Below are 17,713 nucleotides of genomic sequence, written 5' to 3'. Positions count from 1 at the left end.
ATAGTTACTGTCATAAAAACATAATTGAAAGGTAAAATAAACTTTGTTTAGTATAATTTAAAAAAAAGTTAAACATAGGTCTACGACACCAGGTATTCCCAGGCGGTCTCCCATCCAAGTACTAACCAGGCCCGACGTTGTTTAACTGCGGTGATCGGACGAGAACCGGTGTTTTCAACGTGGTATGGTTGTAGACATTCGGTTACTTGCGGTTCAAGATTATACCTTAGATAGATCTTATTGTTACTGTCATAAAAACATAATTGAAAGGTAAAACAAATTTTGTTTAGTATAATTTAAAAAAGTTAAACATAGGTCTACGACACCAGGTATTCCCAGGCGGTCTCCCATCCAAGTACTAACCAGGCCCGACGTTGTTTAACTGCGGTGATCGGACGAGAACCGGTGTTTTCAACGTGGTATGGTTGTAGACATTCGCTAACTTGCGGTTCAAGATTATAGAGATCTTATAGTCACTGTCTTAATCTCTACAAACACATATATCCTATAACCTAATACTTTTGGAATTTATTATAGAACATTTTCTAGGATTCAAATTAGCAGCTGCTGAAACCATGACTTTGGTATTTGCACACACTTCTGTTCAAGAAACACATAATTGAAAGGTAAAATAAACTTTGTTTAGTATAATTTAAAAAAAGTTAAACATAGGTCTACGACACCAGGTATTCCCAGGCGGTCTCCCATCCAAGTACTAACCAGGCCCGACGTTGTTTAACTGCGGTGATCGGACGAGAACCGGTGTTGTCAACGTGGTATGGTTGTAGACATTCGGTTACTTGCGGTTCAAGATTATACCTTAGATAGATCTTATTGTTACTGTCATAAAAACATAATTGAAAGGTAAAACAAATTTTGTTTAGTATAATTTAAAATAGTTAAACATAGGTCTACGACACCAGGTATTCCCAGGCGGTCTCCCATCCAAGTACTAACCAGGCCCGACGTTGTTTAACTGCGGTGATCGGACGAGAACCGGTGTTTTCAACGTGGTATGGTTGTAGACATTCGCTAACTTGCGGTTCAAGATTATAGAGATCTTATAGTCACTGTCTTAATCTCTACAAACACATATATCCTATAACCTAATACTTTTGGAATTTATTATAGAACATTTTCTAGGATTCAAATTAGCAGCTGCTGAAACCATGACTTTGGTATTTGCACACACTTCTGTTCAAGAAACACATAATTGAAAGGTAAAATAAACTTTGTTTAGTATAATTTAAAAAAAGTTAAACATAGGTCTACGACACCAGGTATTCCCAGGCGGTCTCCCATCCAAGTACTAACCAGGCCCGACGTTGTTTAACTGCGGTGATCGGACGAGAACCGGTGTTGTCAACGTGGTATGGTCGTAGACATTCGGTTACTGAGTTGGGCGTTTTTTAATTAATAAAAAGACAATATAAAAGAAACAATAACACTGTACAAAGAAGCATAACACAATAGCGGCATGTACAAAAGCTTCAGGCCGCTTTGTTGCTAAGAAGCAAACGCGCACACAAGTGGACGCCCGCGTAGTACAGTGACGTTTGTACGGTCACCACAGCAGCAACATACAACAACAAACATGTCTTTGAACAACAACTTGTTTAACTTCAATGATCGGACGAGAACCGTTGTTTTCAAGGCAGTTTAGTTGAAAAACTTTCGATTAACTTCGGTTACAGTTTGAATTTATTTACTTATACTATCATCAACAGTATAAACACATTTTGTCAAAATCTAAACATTTAAAAAAGACTATATTTTAGGATTATTAAAAAGATAAACACAGGTGTACGACACCAGATATTCCCAGGCAACCTGGTACGGTTGTAGACATTCGGTTACTTGCGGTTCAAGATTATACCTTAGATAGATCTTATAGTTACTGTCATAAAAACATAATTGAAAGGTAAAATAAACTTTGTTTAGTATAATTTTAAAAAAAGTTAAACATAGGTCTACGACACCAGGTATTCCCAGGCGGTCTCCCATCCAAGTACTAACCAGGCCCGACGTTGTTTAACTGCGGTGATCGGACGAGAACCGGTGTTGTCAACGTGGTATGGTCGTAGACATTCGGTTACTGAGTTGGGCGTTTTTTAATTAATAAAAAGACAATATAAAAGAAACAATAACACTGTACAAAGAAGCATAACACAATAGCGGCATGTACAAACGCTTCAGGCCGCTTTGTTGCTAAGAAGCAAACGCGCACAGAAGTGGACGCCCGCGTAGTACAGTGACGTTTGTACGGTCACCACAGCAGCAACATACAACAACAAACATGTCTTTGAACAACAACTTGTTTAACTTCAATGATCGGACGAGAACCGTTGTTTTCAAGGCAGTTTAGTTGAAAAACTTTCGATTAACTTCGGTTACAGTTTGAATTTATTTACTTATACTATCATCAACAGTATAAACACATTTGTCAAAATCTAAACATTTAAAAAAGACTATATTTTAGGATTATTAAAAAGATAAACACAGGTGTACGACACCAGATATTCCCAGGCAACCTGGTACGGTTGTAGACATTCGGTTACTTGCGGTTCAAGATTATACCTTAGATAGATCTTATAGTTACTGTCATAAAAACATAATTGAAAGGTAAAATAAACTTTGTTTAGTATAATTTAAAAAAAAGTTAAACATAGGTCTACGACACCAGGTATTCCCAGGCGGTCTCCCATCCAAGTACTAACCAGGCCCGACGTTGTTTAACTGCGGTGATCGGACGAGAACCAGTGTTTTCAACGTGGTATGGTTGTAGACATTCGGTTACTTGCGGTTCAAGATTATACCTTAGATAGATCTTATTGTTACTGTCATAAAAACATAATTGAAAGGTAAAACAAATTTTGTTTAGTATAATTTAAAATAGTTAAACATAGGTCTACGACACCAGGTATTCCCAGGCGGTCTCCCATCCAAGTACTAACCAGGCCCGACGTTGTTTAACTGCGGTGATCGGACGAGAACCGGTGTTTTCAACGTGGTATGGTTGTAGACATTCGCTAACTTGCGGTTCAAGATTATAGAGATCTTATAGTCACTGTCTTAATCTCTACAAACACATATATCCTATAACCTAATACTTTTGGAATTTATTATAGAACATTTTCTAGGATTCAAATTAGCAGCTGCTGAAACCATGACTTTGGTATTTGCACACACTTCTGTTCAAGAAACACATAATTGAAAGGTAAAATAAACTTTGTTTAGTATAATTTAAAAAAAGTTAAACATAGGTCTACGACACCAGGTATTCCCAGGCGGTCTCCCATCCAAGTACTAACCAGGCCCGACGTTGTTTAACTGCGGTAATCGGACGAGAACCGGTGTTGTCAACGTGGTATGGTCGTAGACATTCGGTTACTGAGTTGGGCGTTTTTTAATTAATAAAAAGACAATATAAAAGAAACAATAACACTGTACAAAGAAGCATAACACAATAGCGGCATGTACAAAAGCTTCAGGCCGCTTTGTTGCTAAGAAGCTAACGCGCACACAAGTGGACGCCCGCGTAGTACAGTGACGTTTGTACGGTCACCACAGCAGCAACATACAACAACAAACATGTCTTTGAACAACAACTTGTTTAACTTCAATGATCGGACGAGAACCGTTGTTTTCAAGGCAGTTTAGTTGAAAAACTTTCGATTAACTTCGGTTACAGTTTGAATTTATTTACTTATACTATCATCAACAGTATAAACACATTTTGTCAAAATCTAAACATTTAAAAAAGACTATATTTTAGGATTATTAAAAAGATAAACACAGGTGTACGACACCAGATATTCCCAGGCAACCTGGTACGGTTGTAGACATTCGGTTACTTGCGGTTCAAGATTATACCTTAGATAGATCTTATAGTTACTGTCATAAAAACATAATTGAAAGGTAAAATAAACTTTGTTTAGTATAATTTAAAAAAAAGTTAAACATAGGTCTACGACACCAGGTATTCCCAGGTGGTCTCCCATCCAAGTACTAACCAGGCCCGACGTTGTTTAACTGCGGTGATCGGACGAGAACCGGTGTTGTCAACGTGGTATGGTCGTAGACATTCGGTTACTGAGTTGGGCGTTTTTTAATTAATAAAAAGACAATATAAAAGAAACAATAACACTGTACAAAGAAGCATAACACAATAGCGGCATGTACAAACGCTTCAGGCCGCTTTGTTGCTAAGAAGCAAACGCGCACACAAGTGGACGCCCGCGTAGTACAGTGACGTTTGTACGGTCACCACAGCAGCAACATACAACAACAAACATGTCTTTGAACAACAACTTGTTTAACGTCAATGATCGGACGAGAACCGTTGTTTTCAAGGCAGTTTAGTTGAAAAACTTTCGATTAACTTCGGTTACAGTTTGAATTTATTTACTTATACTATCATCAACAGTATAAACACATTTTTCAAAATCTAAACATTTAAAAAAGACTATATTTTAGGATTATTAAAAAGATAAACACAGGTGTACGACACCAGATATTCCCAGGCAACCTGGTACGGTTGTAGACATTCGGTTACTTGCGGTTCAAGATTATACCTTAGATAGATCTTATAGTTACTGTCATAAAAACATAATTGAAAGGTAAAATAAACTTTGTTTAGTATAATTTAAAAAAAAGTTAAACATAGGTCTACGACACCAGGTATTCCCAGGCGGTCTCCCATCCAAGTACTAACCAGGCCCGACGTTGTTTAACTGCGGTGATCGGACGAGAACCAGTGTTTTCAACGTGGTATGGTTGTAGACATTCGGTTACTTGCGGTTCAAGATTATACCTTAGATAGATCTTATTGTTACTGTCATAAAAACATAATTGAAAGGTAAAACAAATTTTGTTTAGTATAATTTAAAATAGTTAAACATAGGTCTAAGACACCAGGTATTCCCAGGCGGTCTCCCATCCAAGTACTAACCAGGCCCGACGTTGTTTAACTGCGGTGATCGGACGAGAACCGGTGTTTTCAACGTGGTATGGTTGTAGACATTCGCTAACTTGCGGTTCAAGATTATAGAGATCTTATAGTCACTGTCTTAATCTCTACAAACACATATATCCTATAACCTAATACTTTTGGAATTTATTATAGAACATTTTCTAGGATTCAAATTAGCAGCTGCTGAAACCATGACTTTGGTATTTGCACACACTTCTGTTCAAGAAACACATAATTGAAAGGTAAAATAAACTTTGTTTAGTATAATTTAAAAAAAGTTAAACATAGGTCTACGACACCAGGTATTCCCAGGCGGTCTCCCATCCAAGTACTAACCAGGCCCGACGTTGTTTAACTGCGGTGATCGGACGAGAACCGGTGTTGTCAACGTGGTATGGTCGTAGACATTCGGTTACTGAGTTGGGCGTTTTTTAATTAATAAAAAGACAATATAAAAGAAACAATAACACTGTACAAAGAAGCATAACACAATAGCGGCATGTACAAAAGCTTCAGGCCGCTTTGTTGCTAAGAAGCTAACGCGCACACAAGTGGACGCCCGCGTAGTACAGTGACGTTTGTACGGTCACCACAGCAGCAACATACAACAACAAACATGTCTTTGAACAACAACTTGTTTAACTTCAATGATCGGACGAGAACCGTTGTTTTCAAGGCAGTTTAGTTGAAAAACTTTCGATTAACTTCGGTTACAGTTTGAATTTATTTACTTATACTATCATCAACAGTATAAACACATTTTGTCAAAATCTAAACATTTAAAAAAGACTATATTTTAGGATTATTAAAAAGATAAACACAGGTGTACGACACCAGATATTCCCAGGCAACCTGGTACGGTTGTAGACATTCGGTTACTTGCGGTTCAAGATTATACCTTAGATAGATCTTATAGTTACTGTCATAAAAACATAATTGAAAGGTAAAATAAACTTTGTTTAGTATAATTTAAAAAAAAGTTAAACATAGGTCTACGACACCAGGTATTCCCAGGTGGTCTCCCATCCAAGTACTAACCAGGCCCGACGTTGTTTAACTGCGGTGATCGGACGAGAACCGGTGTTGTCAACGTGGTATGGTCGTAGACATTCGGTTACTGAGTTGGGCGTTTTTTAATTAATAAAAAGACAATATAAAAGAAACAATAACACTGTACAAAGAAGCATAACACAATAGCGGCATGTACAAACGCTTCAGGCCGCTTTGTTGCTAAGAAGCAAACGCGCACACAAGTGGACGCCCGCGTAGTACAGTGACGTTTGTACGGTCACCACAGCAGCAACATACAACAACAAACATGTCTTTGAACAACAACTTGTTTAACTTCAATGATCGGACGAGAACCGTTGTTTTCAAGGCAGTTTAGTTGAAAAACTTTCGATTAACTTCGGTTACAGTTTGAATTTATTTACTTATACTATCATCAACAGTATAAACACATTTGTCAAAATCTAAACATTTAAAAAAGACTATATTTTAGGATTATTAAAAAGATAAACACAGGTGTACGACACCAGATATTCCCAGGCAACCTGGTACGGTTGTAGACATTCGGTTACTTGCGGTTCAAGATTATACCTTAGATAGATCTTATAGTTACTGTCATAAAAACATAATTGAAAGGTAAAATAAACTTTGTTTAGTATAATTTAAAAAAAAGTTAAACATAGGTCTACGACACCAGGTATTCCCAGGCGGTCTCCCATCCAAGTACTAACCAGGCCCGACGTTGTTTAACTGCGGTGATCGGACGAGAACCAGTGTTTTCAACGTGGTATGGTTGTAGACATTCGGTTACTTGCGGTTCAAGATTATACCTTAGATAGATCTTATTGTTACTGTCATAAAAACATAATTGAAAGGTAAAACAAATTTTGTTTAGTATAATTTAAAATAGTTAAACATAGGTCTACGACACCAGGTATTCCCAGGCGGTCTCCCATCCAAGTACTAACCAGGCCCGATGTTGTTTAACTGCGGTGATCGGACGAGAACCGGTGTTTTCAACGTGGTATGGTTGTAGACATTCGCTAACTTGCGGTTCAAGATTATAGAGATCTTATAGTCACTGTCTTAATCTCTACAAACACATATATCCTATAACCTAATACTTTTGGAATTTATTATAGAACATTTTCTAGGATTCAAATTAGCAGCTGCTGAAACCATGACTTTGGTATTTGCACACACTTCTGTTCAAGAAACACATAATTGAAAGGTAAAATAAACTTTGTTTAGTATAATTTAAAAAAAGTTAAACATAGGTCTACGACACCAGGTATTCCCAGGCGGTCTCCCATCCAAGTACTAACCAGGCCCGACGTTGTTTAACTGCGGTGATCGGACGAGAACCGGTGTTGTCAACGTGGTATGGTCGTAGACATTCGGTTACTGAGTTGGGCGTTTTTTAATTAATAAAAAGACAATATAAAAGAAACAATAACACTGTACAAAGAAGCATAACACAATAGCGGCATGTACAAAAGCTTCAGGCCGCTTTGTTGCTAAGAAGCTAACGCGCACACAAGTGGACGCCCGCGTAGTACAGTGACGTTTGTACGGTCACCACAGCAGCAACATACAACAACAAACATGTCTTTGAACAACAACTTGTTTAACTTCAATGATCGGACGAGAACCGTTGTTTTCAAGGCAGTTTAGTTGAAAAACTTTCGATTAACTTCGGTTACAGTTTGAATTTATTTACTTATACTATCATCAACAGTATAAACACATTTTGTCAAAATCTAAACATTTAAAAAAGACTATATTTTAGGATTATTAAAAAGATAAACACAGGTGTACGACACCAGATATTCCCAGGCAACCTGGTACGGTTGTAGACATTCGGTTACTTGCGGTTCAAGATTATACCTTAGATAGATCTTATAGTTACTGTCATAAAAACATAATTGAAAGGTAAAATAAACTTTGTTTAGTATAATTTAAAAAAAAGTTAAACATAGGTCTACGACACCAGGTATTCCCAGGTGGTCTCCCATCCAAGTACTAACCAGGCCCGACGTTGTTTAACTGCGGTGATCGGACGAGAACCGGTGTTGTCAACGTGGTATGGTCGTAGACATTCGGTTACTGAGTTGGGCGTTTTTTAATTAATAAAAAGACAATATAAAAGAAACAATAACACTGTACAAAGAAGCATAACACAATAGCGGCATGTACAAACGCTTCAGGCCGCTTTGTTGCTAAGAAGCAAACGCGCACACAAGTGGACGCCCGCGTAGTACAGTGACGTTTGTACGGTCACCACAGCAGCAACATACAACAACAAACATGTCTTTGAACAACAACTTGTTTAACGTCAATGATCGGACGAGAACCGTTGTTTTCAAGGCAGTTTAGTTGAAAAACTTTCGATTAACTTCGGTTACAGTTTGAATTTATTTACTTATACTATCATCAACAGTATAAACACATTTTTCAAAATCTAAACATTTAAAAAAGACTATATTTTAGGATTATTAAAAAGATAAACACAGGTGTACGACACCAGATATTCCCAGGCAACCTGGTACGGTTGTAGACATTCGGTTACTTGCGGTTCAAGATTATACCTTAGATAGATCTTATAGTTACTGTCATAAAAACATAATTGAAAGGTAAAATAAACTTTGTTTAGTATAATTTAAAAAAAAGTTAAACATAGGTCTACGACACCAGGTATTCCCAGGCGGTCTCCCATCCAAGTACTAACCAGGCCCGACGTTGTTTAACTGCGGTGATCGGACGAGAACCAGTGTTTTCAACGTGGTATGGTTGTAGACATTCGGTTACTTGCGGTTCAAGATTATACCTTAGATAGATCTTATTGTTACTGTCATAAAAACATAATTGAAAGGTAAAACAAATTTTGTTTAGTATAATTTAAAATAGTTAAACATAGGTCTACGACACCAGGTATTTCCAGGCGGTCTCCCATCCAAGTACTAACCAGGCCCGACGTTGTTTAACTGCGGTGATCGGACGAGAACCGGTGTTTTCAACGTGGTATGGTTGTAGACATTCGCTAACTTGCGGTTCAAGATTATAGAGATCTTATAGTCACTGTCTTAATCTCTACAAACACATATATCCTATAACCTAATACTTTTGGAATTTATTATAGAACATTTTCTAGGATTCAAATTAGCAGCTGCTGAAACCATGACTTTGGTATTTGCACACACTTCTGTTCAAGAAACACATAATTGAAAGGTAAAATAAACTTTGTTTAGTATAATTTAAAAAAAGTTAAACATAGGTCTACGACACCAGGTATTCCCAGGCGGTCTCCCATCCAAGTACTAACCAGGCCCGACGTTGTTTAACTGCGGTAATCGGACGAGAACCGGTGTTGTCAACGTGGTATGGTCGTAGACATTCGGTTACTGAGTTGGGCGTTTTTTAATTAATAAAAAGACAATATAAAAGAAACAATAACACTGTACAAAGAAGCATAACACAATAGCGGCATGTACAAAAGCTTCAGGCCGCTTTGTTGCTAAGAAGCTAACGCGCACACAAGTGGACGCCCGCGTAGTACAGTGACGTTTGTACGGTCACCACAGCAGCAACATACAACAACAAACATGTCTTTGAACAACAACTTGTTTAACTTCAATGATCGGACGAGAACCGTTGTTTTCAAGGCAGTTTAGTTGAAAAACTTTCGATTAACTTCGGTTACAGTTTGAATTTATTTACTTATACTATCATCAACAGTATAAACACATTTTGTCAAAATCTAAACATTTAAAAAAGACTATATTTTAGGATTATTAAAAAGATAAACACAGGTGTACGACACCAGATATTCCCAGGCAACCTGGTACGGTTGTAGACATTCGGTTACTTGCGGTTCAAGATTATACCTTAGATAGATCTTATAGTTACTGTCATAAAAACATAATTGAAAGGTAAAATAAACTTTGTTTAGTATAATTTAAAAAAAAGTTAAACATAGGTCTACGACACCAGGTATTCCCAGGTGGTCTCCCATCCAAGTACTAACCAGGCCCGACGTTGTTTAACTGCGGTGATCGGACGAGAACCGGTGTTGTCAACGTGGTATGGTCGTAGACATTCGGTTACTGAGTTGGGCGTTTTTTAATTAATAAAAAGACAATATAAAAGAAACAATAACACTGTACAAAGAAGCATAACACAATAGCGGCATGTACAAACGCTTCAGGCCGCTTTGTTGCTAAGAAGCAAACGCGCACACAAGTGGACGCCCGCGTAGTACAGTGACGTTTGTACGGTCACCACAGCAGCAACATACAACAACAAACATGTCTTTGAACAACAACTTGTTTAACTTCAATGATCGGACGAGAACCGTTGTTTTCAAGGCAGTTTAGTTGAAAAACTTTCGATTAACTTCGGTTACAGTTTGAATTTATTTACTTATACTATCATCAACAGTATAAACACATTTGTCAAAATCTAAACATTTAAAAAAGACTATATTTTAGGATTATTAAAAAGATAAACACAGGTGTACGACACCAGATATTCCCAGGCAACCTGGTACGGTTGTAGACATTCGGTTACTTGCGGTTCAAGATTATACCTTAGATAGATCTTATAGTTACTGTCATAAAAACATAATTGAAAGGTAAAATAAACTTTGTTTAGTATAATTTAAAAAAAAGTTAAACATAGGTCTACGACACCAGGTATTCCCAGGCGGTCTCCCATCCAAGTACTAACCAGGCCCGACGTTGTTTAACTGCGGTGATCGGACGAGAACCAGTGTTTTCAACGTGGTATGGTTGTAGACATTCGGTTACTTGCGGTTCAAGATTATACCTTAGATAGATCTTATTGTTACTGTCATAAAAACATAATTGAAAGGTAAAACAAATTTTGTTTAGTATAATTTAAAATAGTTAAACATAGGTCTACGACACCAGGTATTCCCAGGCGGTCTCCCATCCAAGTACTAACCAGGCCCGATGTTGTTTAACTGCGGTGATCGGACGAGAACCGGTGTTTTCAACGTGGTATGGTTGTAGACATTCGCTAACTTGCGGTTCAAGATTATAGAGATCTTATAGTCACTGTCTTAATCTCTACAAACACATATATCCTATAACCTAATACTTTTGGAATTTATTATAGAACATTTTCTAGGATTCAAATTAGCAGCTGCTGAAACCATGACTTTGGTATTTGCACACACTTCTGTTCAAGAAACACATAATTGAAAGGTAAAATAAACTTTGTTTAGTATAATTTAAAAAAAGTTAAACATAGGTCTACGACACCAGGTATTCCCAGGCGGTCTCCCATCCAAGTACTAACCAGGCCCGACGTTGTTTAACTGCGGTGATCGGACGAGAACCGGTGTTGTCAACGTGGTATGGTCGTAGACATTCGGTTACTGAGTTGGGCGTTTTTTAATTAATAAAAAGACAATATAAAAGAAACAATAACACTGTACAAAGAAGCATAACACAATAGCGGCATGTACAAAAGCTTCAGGCCGCTTTGTTGCTAAGAAGCTAACGCGCACACAAGTGGACGCCCGCGTAGTACAGTGACGTTTGTACGGTCACCACAGCAGCAACATACAACAACAAACATGTCTTTGAACAACAACTTGTTTAACTTCAATGATCGGACGAGAACCGTTGTTTTCAAGGCAGTTTAGTTGAAAAACTTTCGATTAACTTCGGTTACAGTTTGAATTTATTTACTTATACTATCATCAACAGTATAAACACATTTTGTCAAAATCTAAACATTTAAAAAAGACTATATTTTAGGATTATTAAAAAGATAAACACAGGTGTACGACACCAGATATTCCCAGGCAACCTGGTACGGTTGTAGACATTCGGTTACTTGCGGTTCAAGATTATACCTTAGATAGATCTTATAGTTACTGTCATAAAAACATAATTGAAAGGTAAAATAAACTTTGTTTAGTATAATTTAAAAAAAAGTTAAACATAGGTCTAAGACACCAGGTATTCCCAGGCGGTCTCCCATCCAAGTACTAACCAGGCCCGACGTTGTTTAACTGCGGTGATCGGACGAGAACCGGTGTTTTCAACGTGGTATGGTTGTAGACATTCGCTAACTTGCGGTTCAAGATTATAGAGATCTTATAGTCACTGTCTTAATCTCTACAAACACATATATCCTATAACCTAATACTTTTGGAATTTATTATAGAACATTTTCTAGGATTCAAATTAGCAGCTGCTGAAACCATGACTTTGGTATTTGCACACACTTCTGTTCAAGAAACACATAATTGAAAGGTAAAATAAACTTTGTTTAGTATAATTTAAAAAAAGTTAAACATAGGTCTACGACACCAGGTATTCCCAGGCGGTCTCCCATCCAAGTACTAACCAGGCCCGACGTTGTTTAACTGCGGTGATCGGACGAGAACCGGTGTTGTCAACGTGGTATGGTCGTAGACATTCGGTTACTGAGTTGGGCGTTTTTTAATTAATAAAAAGACAATATAAAAGAAACAATAACACTGTACAAAGAAGCATAACACAATAGCGGCATGTACAAAAGCTTCAGGCCGCTTTGTTGCTAAGAAGCAAACGCGCACACAAGTGGACGCCCGCGTAGTACAGTGACGTTTGTACGGTCACCACAGCAGCAACATACAACAACAAACATGTCTTTGAACAACAACTTGTTTAACTTCAATGATCGGACGAGAACCGTTGTTTTCAAGGCAGTTTAGTTGAAAAACTTTCGATTAACTTCGGTTACAGTTTGAATTTATTTACTTATACTATCATCAACAGTATAAACACATTTGTCAAAATCTAAACATTTAAAAAAGACTATATTTTAGGATTATTAAAAAGATAAACACAGGTGTACGACACCAGATATTCCCAGGCAACCTGGTACGGTTGTAGACATTCGGTTACTTGCGGTTCAAGATTATACCTTAGATAGATCTTATAGTTACTGTCATAAAAACATAATTGAAAGGTAAAATAAACTTTGTTTAGTATAATTTAAAAAAAAGTTAAACATAGGTCTACGACACCAGGTATTCCCAGGCGGTCTCCCATCCAAGTACTAACCAGGCCCGACGTTGTTTAACTGCGGTGATCGGACGAGAACCAGTGTTTTCAACGTGGTATGGTTGTAGACATTCGGTTACTTGCGGTTCAAGATTATACCTTAGATAGATCTTATTGTTACTGTCATAAAAACATAATTGAAAGGTAAAACAAATTTTGTTTAGTATAATTTAAAATAGTTAAACATAGGTCTACGACACCAGGTATTCCCAGGCGGTCTCCCATCCAAGTACTAACCAGGCCCGATGTTGTTTAACTGCGGTGATCGGACGAGAACCGGTGTTTTCAACGTGGTATGGTTGTAGACATTCGCTAACTTGCGGTTCAAGATTATAGAGATCTTATAGTCACTGTCTTAATCTCTACAAACACATATATCCTATAACCTAATACTTTTGGAATTTATTATAGAACATTTTCTAGGATTCAAATTAGCAGCTGCTGAAACCATGACTTTGGTATTTGCACACACTTCTGTTCAAGAAACACATAATTGAAAGGTAAAATAAACTTTGTTTAGTATAATTTAAAAAAAGTTAAACATAGGTCTACGACACCAGGTATTCCCAGGCGGTCTCCCATCCAAGTACTAACCAGGCCCGACGTTGTTTAACTGCGGTGATCGGACGAGAACCGGTGTTGTCAACGTGGTATGGTCGTAGACATTCGGTTACTGAGTTGGGCGTTTTTTAATTAATAAAAAGACAATATAAAAGAAACAATAACACTGTACAAAGAAGCATAACACAATAGCGGCATGTACAAAAGCTTCAGGCCGCTTTGTTGCTAAGAAGCTAACGCGCACACAAGTGGACGCCCGCGTAGTACAGTGACGTTTGTACGGTCACCACAGCAGCAACATACAACAACAAACATGTCTTTGAACAACAACTTGTTTAACTTCAATGATCGGACGAGAACCGTTGTTTTCAAGGCAGTTTAGTTGAAAAACTTTCGATTAACTTCGGTTACAGTTTGAATTTATTTACTTATACTATCATCAACAGTATAAACACATTTTGTCAAAATCTAAACATTTAAAAAAGACTATATTTTAGGATTATTAAAAAGATAAACACAGGTGTACGACACCAGATATTCCCAGGCAACCTGGTACGGTTGTAGACATTCGGTTACTTGCGGTTCAAGATTATACCTTAGATAGATCTTATAGTTACTGTCATAAAAACATAATTGAAAGGTAAAATAAACTTTGTTTAGTATAATTTTAAAAAAAGTTAAACATAGGTCTACGACACCAGGTATTCCCAGGCGGTCTCCCATCCAAGTACTAACCAGGCCCGACGTTGTTTAACTGCGGTGATCGGACGAGAACCGGTGTTGTCAACGTGGTATGGTCGTAGACATTCGGTTACTGAGTTGGGCGTTTTTTAATTAATAAAAAGACAATATAAAAGAAACAATAACACTGTACAAAGAAGCATAACACAATAGCGGCATGTACAAACGCTTCAGGCCGCTTTGTTGCTAAGAAGCAAACGCGCACAGAAGTGGACGCCCGCGTAGTACAGTGACGTTTGTACGGTCACCACAGCAGCAACATACAACAACAAACATGTCTTTGAACAACAACTTGTTTAACTTCAATGATCGGACGAGAACCGTTGTTTTCAAGGCAGTTTAGTTGAAAAACTTTCGATTAACTTCGGTTACAGTTTGAATTTATTTACTTATACTATCATCAACAGTATAAACACATTTGTCAAAATCTAAACATTTAAAAAAGACTATATTTTAGGATTATTAAAAAGATAAACACAGGTGTACGACACCAGATATTCCCAGGCAACCTGGTACGGTTGTAGACATTCGGTTACTTGCGGTTCAAGATTATACCTTAGATAGATCTTATAGTTACTGTCATAAAAACATAATTGAAAGGTAAAATAAACTTTGTTTAGTATAATTTAAAAAAAAGTTAAACATAGGTCTACGACACCAGGTATTCCCAGGCGGTCTCCCATCCAAGTACTAACCAGGCCCGACGTTGTTTAACTGCGGTGATCGGACGAGAACCAGTGTTTTCAACGTGGTATGGTTGTAGACATTCGGTTACTTGCGGTTCAAGATTATACCTTAGATAGATCTTATTGTTACTGTCATAAAAACATAATTGAAAGGTAAAATAAACTTTGTTTAGTATAATTTAAAATAGTTAAACATAGGTCTACGACACCAGGTATTCCCAGGCGGTCTCCCATCCAAGTACTAACCAGGCCCGACGTTGTTTAACTGCGGTGATCGGACGAGAACCGGTGTTTTCAACGTGGTATGGTTGTAGACATTCGCTAACTTGCGGTTCAAGATTATAGAGATCTTATAGTCACTGTCTTAATCTCTACAAACACATATATCCTATAACCTAATACTTTTGGAATTTATTATAGAACATTTTCTAGGATTCAAATTAGCAGCTGCTGAAACCATGACTTTGGTATTTGCACACACTTCTGTTCAAGAAACACATAATTGAAAGGTAAAATAAACTTTGTTTAGTATAATTTAAAAAAAGTTAAACATAGGTCTACGACACCAGGTATTCCCAGGCGGTCTCCCATCCAAGTACTAACCAGGCCCGACGTTGTTTAACTGCGGTGATCGGACGAGAACCGGTGTTGTCAACGTGGTATGGTCGTAGACATTCGGTTACTGAGTTGGGCGTTTTTTAATTAATAAAAAGACAATATAAAAGAAACAATAACACTGTACAAAGAAGCATAACACAATAGCGGCATGTACAAAAGCTTCAGGCCGCTTTGTTGCTAAGAAGCAAACGCGCACACAAGTGGACGCCCGCGTAGTACAGTGACGTTTGTACGGTCACCACAGCAGCAACATACAACAACAAACATGTCTTTGAACAACAACTTGTTTAACTTCAATGATCGGACGAGAACCGTTGTTTTCAAGGCAGTTTAGTTGAAAAACTTTCGATTAACTTCGGTTACAGTTTGAATTTATTTACTTATACTATCATCAACAGTATAAACACATTTGTCAAAATCTAAACATTTAAAAAAGACTATATTTTAGGATTATTAAAAAGATAAACACAGGTGTACGACACCAGATATTCCCAGGCAACCTGGTACGGTTGTAGACATTCGGTTACTTGCGGTTCAAGATTATACCTTAGATAGATCTTATAGTTACTGTCATAAAAACATAATTGAAAGGTAAAATAAACTTTGTTTAGTATAATTTAAAAAAAAGTTAAACATAGGTCTACGACACCAGGTATTCCCAGGCGGTCTCCCATCCAAGTACTAACCAGGCCCGACGTTGTTTAACTGCGGTGATCGGACGAGAACCAGTGTTTTCAACGTGGTATGGTTGTAGACATTCGGTTACTTGCGGTTCAAGATTATACCTTAGATAGATCTTATTGTTACTGTCATAAAAACATAATTGAAAGGTAAAACAAATTTTGTTTAGTATAATTTAAAATAGTTAAACATAGGTCTACGACACCAGGTATTCCCAGGCGGTCTCCCATCCAAGTACTAACCAGGCCCGATGTTGTTTAACTGCGGTGATCGGACGAGAACCGGTGTTTTCAACGTGGTATGGTTGTAGACATTCGCTAACTTGCGGTTCAAGATTATAGAGATCTTATAGTCACTGTCTTAATCTCTACAAACACATATATCCTATAACCTAATACTTTTGGAATTTATTATAGAACATTTTCTAGGATTCAAATTAGCAGCTGCTGAAACCATGACTTTGGTATTTGCACACACTTCTGTTCAAGAAACACATAATTGAAAGGTAAAATAAACTTTGTTTAGTATAATTTAAAAAAAGTTAAACATAGGTCTACGACACCAGGTATTCCCAGGCGGTCTCCCATCCAAGTACTAACCAGGCCCGACGTTGTTTAACTGCGGTGATCGGACGAGAACCGGTGTTGTCAACGTGGTATGGTTGTAGACATTCGGTTACTTGCGGTTCAAGATTATACCTTAGATAGATCTTATTGTTACTGTCATAAAAACATAATTGAAAGGTAAAACAAATTTTGTTTAGTATAATTTAAAATAGTTAAACATAGGTCTACGACACCAGGTATTCCCAGGCGGTCTCCCATCCAAGTACTAACCAGGCCCGACGTTGTTTAACTGCGGTGATCGGACGAGAACCGGTGTTTTCAACGTGGTATGGTTGTAGACATTCGCTAACTTGCGGTTCAAGATTATAGAGATCTTATAGTCACTGTCTTAATCTCTACAAACACATATATCCTATAACCTAATACTTTTGGAATTTATTATAGAACATTTTCTAGGATTCAAATTAGCAGCTGCTGAAACCATGACTTTGGTATTTGCACACACTTCTGTTCAAGAAACACATAATTGAAAGGTAAAATAAACTTTGTTTAGTATAATTTAAAAAAAGTTAAACATAGGTCTACGACACCAGGTATTCCCAGGCGGTCTCCCATCCAAGTACTAACCAGGCCCGACGTTGTTTAACTGCGGTGATCGGACGAGAACCGGTGTTGTCAACGTGGTATGGTCGTAGACATTCGGTTACTGAGTTGGGCGTTTTTTAATTAATAAAAAGACAATATAAAAGAAACAATAACACTGTACAAAGAAGCATAACACAATAGCGGCATGTACAAAAG

The 17,713-nt window shown here is 37.4% G+C and overlaps 39 non-coding genes across 39 annotated transcripts; all 39 read right to left on the bottom strand.

The window, feature by feature from the left end:
• Window positions 1-77: 77 nt before the first annotated feature.
• On the bottom strand, window positions 78-196 carry LOC144846241 (5S ribosomal RNA). Its single transcript, XR_013612866.1, has one exon. It is a non-coding gene; the product is annotated as a 5S ribosomal RNA (ribosomal RNA).
• Window positions 197-314: 118 nt separating this feature from the next.
• Window positions 315-433, bottom strand: LOC144846240 (5S ribosomal RNA). The gene has a single exon (XR_013612865.1). It is a non-coding gene; the product is annotated as a 5S ribosomal RNA (ribosomal RNA).
• A 238-nt stretch (window positions 434-671) lies between these two features.
• Window positions 672-790, bottom strand: LOC144846485 (5S ribosomal RNA). The gene has a single exon (XR_013613101.1). It is a non-coding gene; the product is annotated as a 5S ribosomal RNA (ribosomal RNA).
• Window positions 791-908: 118 nt separating this feature from the next.
• LOC144846239 (5S ribosomal RNA) lies at window positions 909-1,027 on the bottom strand. Its single transcript, XR_013612864.1, has one exon. It is a non-coding gene; the product is annotated as a 5S ribosomal RNA (ribosomal RNA).
• Window positions 1,028-1,265: 238 nt separating this feature from the next.
• On the bottom strand, window positions 1,266-1,384 carry LOC144846954 (5S ribosomal RNA). Its single transcript, XR_013613532.1, has one exon. It is a non-coding gene; the product is annotated as a 5S ribosomal RNA (ribosomal RNA).
• Window positions 1,385-1,967: 583 nt separating this feature from the next.
• LOC144846953 (5S ribosomal RNA) lies at window positions 1,968-2,086 on the bottom strand. The gene has a single exon (XR_013613531.1). It is a non-coding gene; the product is annotated as a 5S ribosomal RNA (ribosomal RNA).
• A 582-nt stretch (window positions 2,087-2,668) lies between these two features.
• LOC144846525 (5S ribosomal RNA) lies at window positions 2,669-2,787 on the bottom strand. The gene has a single exon (XR_013613140.1). It is a non-coding gene; the product is annotated as a 5S ribosomal RNA (ribosomal RNA).
• Window positions 2,788-2,905: 118 nt separating this feature from the next.
• LOC144846238 (5S ribosomal RNA) lies at window positions 2,906-3,024 on the bottom strand. Its single transcript, XR_013612863.1, has one exon. It is a non-coding gene; the product is annotated as a 5S ribosomal RNA (ribosomal RNA).
• A 238-nt stretch (window positions 3,025-3,262) lies between these two features.
• On the bottom strand, window positions 3,263-3,381 carry LOC144846453 (5S ribosomal RNA). The gene has a single exon (XR_013613071.1). It is a non-coding gene; the product is annotated as a 5S ribosomal RNA (ribosomal RNA).
• Window positions 3,382-3,964: 583 nt separating this feature from the next.
• LOC144846701 (5S ribosomal RNA) lies at window positions 3,965-4,083 on the bottom strand. The gene has a single exon (XR_013613290.1). It is a non-coding gene; the product is annotated as a 5S ribosomal RNA (ribosomal RNA).
• Window positions 4,084-4,665: 582 nt separating this feature from the next.
• On the bottom strand, window positions 4,666-4,784 carry LOC144846524 (5S ribosomal RNA). The gene has a single exon (XR_013613139.1). It is a non-coding gene; the product is annotated as a 5S ribosomal RNA (ribosomal RNA).
• A 118-nt stretch (window positions 4,785-4,902) lies between these two features.
• LOC144846635 (5S ribosomal RNA) lies at window positions 4,903-5,021 on the bottom strand. Its single transcript, XR_013613245.1, has one exon. It is a non-coding gene; the product is annotated as a 5S ribosomal RNA (ribosomal RNA).
• A 238-nt stretch (window positions 5,022-5,259) lies between these two features.
• On the bottom strand, window positions 5,260-5,378 carry LOC144846952 (5S ribosomal RNA). Its single transcript, XR_013613530.1, has one exon. It is a non-coding gene; the product is annotated as a 5S ribosomal RNA (ribosomal RNA).
• Window positions 5,379-5,961: 583 nt separating this feature from the next.
• LOC144846697 (5S ribosomal RNA) lies at window positions 5,962-6,080 on the bottom strand. Its single transcript, XR_013613289.1, has one exon. It is a non-coding gene; the product is annotated as a 5S ribosomal RNA (ribosomal RNA).
• Window positions 6,081-6,662: 582 nt separating this feature from the next.
• Window positions 6,663-6,781, bottom strand: LOC144846523 (5S ribosomal RNA). The gene has a single exon (XR_013613138.1). It is a non-coding gene; the product is annotated as a 5S ribosomal RNA (ribosomal RNA).
• Window positions 6,782-6,899: 118 nt separating this feature from the next.
• On the bottom strand, window positions 6,900-7,018 carry LOC144846603 (5S ribosomal RNA). The gene has a single exon (XR_013613215.1). It is a non-coding gene; the product is annotated as a 5S ribosomal RNA (ribosomal RNA).
• A 238-nt stretch (window positions 7,019-7,256) lies between these two features.
• LOC144846951 (5S ribosomal RNA) lies at window positions 7,257-7,375 on the bottom strand. Its single transcript, XR_013613529.1, has one exon. It is a non-coding gene; the product is annotated as a 5S ribosomal RNA (ribosomal RNA).
• Window positions 7,376-7,958: 583 nt separating this feature from the next.
• LOC144846685 (5S ribosomal RNA) lies at window positions 7,959-8,077 on the bottom strand. Its single transcript, XR_013613288.1, has one exon. It is a non-coding gene; the product is annotated as a 5S ribosomal RNA (ribosomal RNA).
• Window positions 8,078-8,659: 582 nt separating this feature from the next.
• On the bottom strand, window positions 8,660-8,778 carry LOC144846521 (5S ribosomal RNA). Its single transcript, XR_013613136.1, has one exon. It is a non-coding gene; the product is annotated as a 5S ribosomal RNA (ribosomal RNA).
• A 118-nt stretch (window positions 8,779-8,896) lies between these two features.
• Window positions 8,897-9,015, bottom strand: LOC144846588 (5S ribosomal RNA). The gene has a single exon (XR_013613200.1). It is a non-coding gene; the product is annotated as a 5S ribosomal RNA (ribosomal RNA).
• Window positions 9,016-9,253: 238 nt separating this feature from the next.
• Window positions 9,254-9,372, bottom strand: LOC144846451 (5S ribosomal RNA). The gene has a single exon (XR_013613069.1). It is a non-coding gene; the product is annotated as a 5S ribosomal RNA (ribosomal RNA).
• Window positions 9,373-9,955: 583 nt separating this feature from the next.
• LOC144846673 (5S ribosomal RNA) lies at window positions 9,956-10,074 on the bottom strand. Its single transcript, XR_013613281.1, has one exon. It is a non-coding gene; the product is annotated as a 5S ribosomal RNA (ribosomal RNA).
• Window positions 10,075-10,656: 582 nt separating this feature from the next.
• On the bottom strand, window positions 10,657-10,775 carry LOC144846520 (5S ribosomal RNA). The gene has a single exon (XR_013613135.1). It is a non-coding gene; the product is annotated as a 5S ribosomal RNA (ribosomal RNA).
• Window positions 10,776-10,893: 118 nt separating this feature from the next.
• LOC144846601 (5S ribosomal RNA) lies at window positions 10,894-11,012 on the bottom strand. Its single transcript, XR_013613213.1, has one exon. It is a non-coding gene; the product is annotated as a 5S ribosomal RNA (ribosomal RNA).
• Window positions 11,013-11,250: 238 nt separating this feature from the next.
• Window positions 11,251-11,369, bottom strand: LOC144846950 (5S ribosomal RNA). Its single transcript, XR_013613528.1, has one exon. It is a non-coding gene; the product is annotated as a 5S ribosomal RNA (ribosomal RNA).
• Window positions 11,370-11,952: 583 nt separating this feature from the next.
• On the bottom strand, window positions 11,953-12,071 carry LOC144846634 (5S ribosomal RNA). The gene has a single exon (XR_013613244.1). It is a non-coding gene; the product is annotated as a 5S ribosomal RNA (ribosomal RNA).
• A 238-nt stretch (window positions 12,072-12,309) lies between these two features.
• On the bottom strand, window positions 12,310-12,428 carry LOC144846948 (5S ribosomal RNA). Its single transcript, XR_013613526.1, has one exon. It is a non-coding gene; the product is annotated as a 5S ribosomal RNA (ribosomal RNA).
• A 582-nt stretch (window positions 12,429-13,010) lies between these two features.
• Window positions 13,011-13,129, bottom strand: LOC144846519 (5S ribosomal RNA). The gene has a single exon (XR_013613134.1). It is a non-coding gene; the product is annotated as a 5S ribosomal RNA (ribosomal RNA).
• Window positions 13,130-13,247: 118 nt separating this feature from the next.
• On the bottom strand, window positions 13,248-13,366 carry LOC144846600 (5S ribosomal RNA). The gene has a single exon (XR_013613212.1). It is a non-coding gene; the product is annotated as a 5S ribosomal RNA (ribosomal RNA).
• Window positions 13,367-13,604: 238 nt separating this feature from the next.
• LOC144846947 (5S ribosomal RNA) lies at window positions 13,605-13,723 on the bottom strand. The gene has a single exon (XR_013613525.1). It is a non-coding gene; the product is annotated as a 5S ribosomal RNA (ribosomal RNA).
• A 583-nt stretch (window positions 13,724-14,306) lies between these two features.
• On the bottom strand, window positions 14,307-14,425 carry LOC144846946 (5S ribosomal RNA). The gene has a single exon (XR_013613524.1). It is a non-coding gene; the product is annotated as a 5S ribosomal RNA (ribosomal RNA).
• A 582-nt stretch (window positions 14,426-15,007) lies between these two features.
• On the bottom strand, window positions 15,008-15,126 carry LOC144846517 (5S ribosomal RNA). Its single transcript, XR_013613133.1, has one exon. It is a non-coding gene; the product is annotated as a 5S ribosomal RNA (ribosomal RNA).
• Window positions 15,127-15,244: 118 nt separating this feature from the next.
• LOC144846237 (5S ribosomal RNA) lies at window positions 15,245-15,363 on the bottom strand. The gene has a single exon (XR_013612862.1). It is a non-coding gene; the product is annotated as a 5S ribosomal RNA (ribosomal RNA).
• Window positions 15,364-15,601: 238 nt separating this feature from the next.
• On the bottom strand, window positions 15,602-15,720 carry LOC144846945 (5S ribosomal RNA). Its single transcript, XR_013613523.1, has one exon. It is a non-coding gene; the product is annotated as a 5S ribosomal RNA (ribosomal RNA).
• Window positions 15,721-16,302: 582 nt separating this feature from the next.
• LOC144846516 (5S ribosomal RNA) lies at window positions 16,303-16,421 on the bottom strand. Its single transcript, XR_013613132.1, has one exon. It is a non-coding gene; the product is annotated as a 5S ribosomal RNA (ribosomal RNA).
• A 118-nt stretch (window positions 16,422-16,539) lies between these two features.
• Window positions 16,540-16,658, bottom strand: LOC144846599 (5S ribosomal RNA). The gene has a single exon (XR_013613211.1). It is a non-coding gene; the product is annotated as a 5S ribosomal RNA (ribosomal RNA).
• Window positions 16,659-16,896: 238 nt separating this feature from the next.
• On the bottom strand, window positions 16,897-17,015 carry LOC144846484 (5S ribosomal RNA). Its single transcript, XR_013613100.1, has one exon. It is a non-coding gene; the product is annotated as a 5S ribosomal RNA (ribosomal RNA).
• Window positions 17,016-17,133: 118 nt separating this feature from the next.
• On the bottom strand, window positions 17,134-17,252 carry LOC144846236 (5S ribosomal RNA). The gene has a single exon (XR_013612861.1). It is a non-coding gene; the product is annotated as a 5S ribosomal RNA (ribosomal RNA).
• A 238-nt stretch (window positions 17,253-17,490) lies between these two features.
• On the bottom strand, window positions 17,491-17,609 carry LOC144846944 (5S ribosomal RNA). The gene has a single exon (XR_013613522.1). It is a non-coding gene; the product is annotated as a 5S ribosomal RNA (ribosomal RNA).
• Between the last annotated feature and the right edge of the window lie 104 nt (window positions 17,610-17,713).

This window comes from Antedon bifida, chromosome 6 (genome assembly GCF_963402885.1).
Source record: "Antedon bifida chromosome 6, ecAntBifi1.1, whole genome shotgun sequence".
NCBI classification, from domain to species: Eukaryota; Metazoa; Echinodermata; class Crinoidea; order Comatulida; family Antedonidae; genus Antedon; species Antedon bifida.
The sequence above is the reverse complement of the archived record's forward strand: the minus strand, read 5'-3'. Positions and strand labels throughout refer to the sequence as shown.